Genomic DNA, 5,000 nt, shown 5'->3' on the forward strand with positions numbered 1-5,000 from the left:
CACTTGCTTCAGTTGAAGGGATGTACTAGTACAGTTATATTAATTGTTTATTTCACGATCTGGTCTTTTGGCTGGATCGCGAAAAAAACGCTAAGTCCCAAATCTTGAACTCGAGAGGAGAGCGCTGATGACAACCTTTTGGACTGGAGCTCCCTAGAATTCGGCTTTTTCCTACTTTAAAGGGATGCACTGTTGTATGTATTGTTTATTCACGATCTGGTCGTTGGATTGGATCGTGGAAAAAAAACGCTAAGTCCCAGATCCTGAACTCGACAGGAAAGCGCTGATGGCAAACATTCTGACTGGAAGTTCCTAGAAATCGGCTTTTTCCTTATTGGCATTATGTGGCACGTTTATTGTGGCTAGAACATTAATTATCCACCAAATGGCACCAACGCTTGGCGAAAGTCTCGAAACACTCCTATCCCGACGCACCAGCAACCGCAACACGATGCAAAATAAATTGCACGAGCTACTGATACTTGTACCATGCACGGTACACGGTACCAAAATATACCCCTGAAAGTGTGCAATTTGGTGCTATTCTAGGAAATTTGTTTGGGGAAGCCTAGCTACGCGTGTCGCACGTTGCATGGTCGTCGATCAGAGGCATGCAAAAGCACCTATCTAGGGGAATTACTTTACGTTCTAGTAGCAAGATCGATTTTCCGGTCTAGCACGGCAGTACGCCTGCATGCATACACTCCATGTACCAAAAATGTATCAACCTAGGCGTTGCTCAGTAGCTTTTGGCGGCACATGTAAAAAGTACTCGAGTTCAGATTCTTGGAACTTTGCGTATTGTTCAAAACTTATAACGAAAACTAAATTATAAATGGGTAAAAGGCTAGGCGTTTCTCAGTAGCTTTTGGCGCCACGTGGCAAAAGTATTCGAGTTCAGATTTCTGGGACTTAGCGTATTTTTCAAACCTGATAATGAAAATTGAAGTACAAATGGGGCATAAGCTAGGCGTTGCCCAGTAACTTTTTTCGCCACATGGAGGAAGTAGTCGAGCTCCAATTTCTGGGACGTAGCGTATTTTTCAATCATAATAAACCAAATCAAACATAAAAATCATGAAACTTACACCACGTCCCTAGGTTGTGCACAAAACGTAACGATAAAGTGCCGGCGAGGTTAGAGGTGCACCAAAATTGTGTACCGATTAGGAAAAGTACTCTATGTTGCTATGACTTGGGTAAAAAGTGTTGATTAACTGCTGGTTACGATAGACAGTTGCTTATCGTACACATCGCAAACGAACACCCCTTAGTGAGCAGTAGCAGAAGTCGATGGAACAAAGCGAATGCATTACAAACTGATCAAGTAAAATAAGGAACGCTACGTACTAGGACTTCTTTCCAAGAATGGTGTCCGCGACGGGAGGGCAAGCGTCCTTCCCAGGTTTCCCTAGTAAACCTTGTATGGTAAACATACCCAAGCGTGTCCGTAAGCACGCAACGATAGTCACGAACGAGCACATACCTAGGGAAAGTACTCTACGTACTAGGACTTCTGTCCAAGAATGGTGTCCGCGACGGTCGGGCACTGTGACGCAATTACCAAATCCTAGAATCGTACAAGCAGTGTGTACAAACATAAACATTAACGCGTTCGCTCGGGCTGCGCCGTCCGTGTTGAACACAAATGCGGGTGATTATATGAGTGGATGGACAAAAACATGCGTGGCGAAGACAATTTTCTGCACGATGTGCACATAGCTCATTTCGTCGTCCCGGGCGAATGGAAAAACACAAAAATCTCGAGTATCTTTCTAGGTTTCTGTTATAAAAGGGCAGGCCAAAAGGTGACCGGTTGAGATGAGCATTTTAAGCATGCAAGCACTTAATTGCAACTTTTCCTACAAAAACTAGGTACGTACACGTAGATTGTATCAACATGGACATCCATGATTGCGTACGCCCGGGCTGCGCCCTCCGTGTTGTACTTTCCCTGATTGGTACACAATTTTGGTGCAAGTGTACCAACATCGACATCTATGAACGCGTACGCTCGAGCTGCACCCTCCGTCTTGTACTTTCCCTGATCGGTACACAGTTTTGGTGCACGGCTATCCCGAAAGGCAACTTGTACCAACATCGACATCCATGAACGCGTACGTAGCGTACTTTCCCTGATCGGTACACAATGTTGGTGCACGGCATAGGAAATGGGCTTAAAATGGTCAAACTCAATCCATTTCCACTAAAGATAGTCAATAACAGCTGTGCCGATGAAGTAGGGCACGATGCAAGTCAATGTTATTTAATGAATTACATGTTCACCATACATTTCAGTACAAAATTGCTCGGTCAGACCTACAAAGTGCTATATCTCGAATACTAAACGTCGCAGATGGGTGTCGTAGAACAATTTTAAGTTCGTCTAACGATTCTACATCCGATTCTGGATAGTGGTTTTTCGACCACTTTTCAACATTTTGTGACACCCCGAACCTAGGGGCAGCTCCCTAGCTTTTTTCAAAAATGTGCACCGAACGGGCCAGAGAGCTCGAGTAGTCGAAAATTTTTTTTTTTGCTAAAACCCCTCAAAACGTGTCAGGAACGCACCCTAGATGATGAAAAGTGCAACCAGAATGTCAATCGACAACATGCCCGGGGGTACAAATTTGCTCTACGCGTCCCTAGGTAGGGTACTTTTTCATACAAACATCAAAGTGTACGGTGCACACAGTGCGCGGAACAAAAATTGCTCGGTCAGACCTAGGACGGGCCATATCTCGAATACTAAACGTCGCAGATGGGTGTCGTAGAACAATTTTAAGTTCGTCTAACGATTCTACATCCGATTCTGGATAGTGGTTTTTCGACCACTTTTCAACATTTTGTGACACCCCGAACCTAGGGGCAGCTCCCTAGCTTTTTTCAAAAATGTGCACCGAACGGGCCAGAGAGCTCGAGTAGTCGAAAAATTTTTTTTTGCTAAAACCCCTAAAAACGTGTCAGGAACGCACCCTAGATGATGAAAAGTGCAACCAGAATGTCAATCGACAACATTCCCGGGGGTACAAATTTGCTCTACGCGTCCCTAGGTAGGGTACTTTTTCATACAAACATCAAAGTGTACGGTGCACAAAGTGCGCGGAACAAAAATTGCTCGGTCAGACCTAGGACGGGCCATATCTCGAATACTAAACGTCGCAGATGGGTGTCGTAGAACAATTTTAAGTTCGTCTAACGATTCTACATCCGATTCTGGATAGTGGTTTTTCGACCACTTTTCAACATTTTGTGACACCCCGAACCTAGGGGCAGCTCCCTAGCTTTTTTCAAAAATGTGCACCGAACGGGCCAGAGAGCTCGAGTAGTCGAAAAATTTTTTTTTGCTAAAACCCCTCAAAACGTGTCAGGAACGCACCCTAGATGATGAAAAGTGAAACCAGAACGTGAAACGACAACTTTGTTGGGGGTACCCTTTTTACTCTACGGGCCACTAGCTTAGGCGCGCCAACAGCGCTTTCCTCTCGGGTTCCCATTTTTTGCCCTCCTGGGATTATGATCATTTACTCATTGCCTACTATAGGGAAGGTACCTTGCTCCGAGGTCAAAAATGAAGATTTCACCAAATCGTAGTTTTAACCTCTATTTAGTCGTAGGAGCATGGTTTGCAGTGTCCGTGGGTCATATAAGCCCCCGTTTGGGTCATACGTCCCCTCCCCGATGAAAATCGTCATATGACTATAGGCCGAACTTATGAAGCAAAAGTGGTGTCTGGTGGGTTCTGCCGATGATCTTAACCTATGATTTTGAGTTTCCACTCTTTCAAAACGTTTCCTGGAGCAGTACATCACGGGTCTACGGACCCAAAGACTTCGTTGCGATGGTTTCAAGCATAAAAGTTGTAACAGTTAAGGGTTTTTAATACGCGTATATTAAATCATTGCTTGAAACTAAGCTTCGTTGTCTTTAAACTCTGCAAGACCAATCGAACTTCTTAGGGAAACTCGAAGCATTCACGCTAAGCTGGTGGTGCAGGGCACATAGCGTGATGAAACCGGGTTTCCCTAACCAATGTGGCATATTTTTTCCCTGAGAGTGAAGCTCAGACCCACGTAGGGGAGAGCGAAGTGGAACTTTAATGTTCAATGCAGCAAATGTTCGCCATGCGGATAAACAAGTTGGAATAGTTCAATGTAGTGTAATGCAAACACGAATCGCAAATAACGATACGGGACCCAGAAGCAATTCTGCGGATCCCTCGGGGAGTGGTGAGTTGATATAAATTAGAGGTGAAAGTCCAAGTTGTTCGAGCTCCGGCTCGGCAGCCGATACGAGGTTCCTGTTGAGCTTGTTTGTACATCGCGCAGAGGCGCCGTTCGGTTCTAGCAATGATTCCCGCCACCATGTTCCATGCGTGCAGAGATCCGTTAGAGCTCGTTCAATGTGTCCCGCCGTGATTACGAAAAAGTCCAACAGTTGACTTAGTTGGGTGTGCGTCAAGTAATCGCGCAGAGATGCCGATCGGTTCCTAGCAATGTTTCCCGTCACAAGGTGGTATTGGCACCTGTGCAGAGTGGCCGTTAGCAATGTCTCCCGTATCACGGTGGTGTACCATCACTAGTGCAGAGTGACCGCTAGCAATGTCTCCCGTCACAAGGTGGTAGCCCAGAAGTGCAGAGAAGCCGCTGTAGCAAAGTCTCCCGTATCACGTTGGAGTTCTTCCACTAGTGCAGAGAGATCGCTGAACCGTTCAATGTGTCCCGTCGTGGTGTGCTTGTACCGAGCACGTAGGATACACCTTGCTTTGTTGGTTTGGGATAGGAGTGGTCGCGCAACTGCCTCCACGCCGCAGAGTGCCAGTTCGGATTGAAGGTCAACTTTAGCCGTTCAATGCATCAGTCGGTGGGTGTTCAGATGGCATCACAACTTCCCCTAGGTGCTCAAGTTGGCTGGGTTGTAAAACATGTACACATGCGCAGAGTATCGTGCGTACTAGCAAAGTCTCCCGTCACGGTGGTTACGAATGAGTTCCATGCAGT

The sequence above is a fragment of the Anopheles coluzzii genome, assembly GCF_943734685.1.
Source record: "Anopheles coluzzii chromosome X unlocalized genomic scaffold, AcolN3 X_unloc_81, whole genome shotgun sequence".
Classification (NCBI taxonomy): domain Eukaryota; kingdom Metazoa; phylum Arthropoda; class Insecta; order Diptera; family Culicidae; genus Anopheles; species Anopheles coluzzii.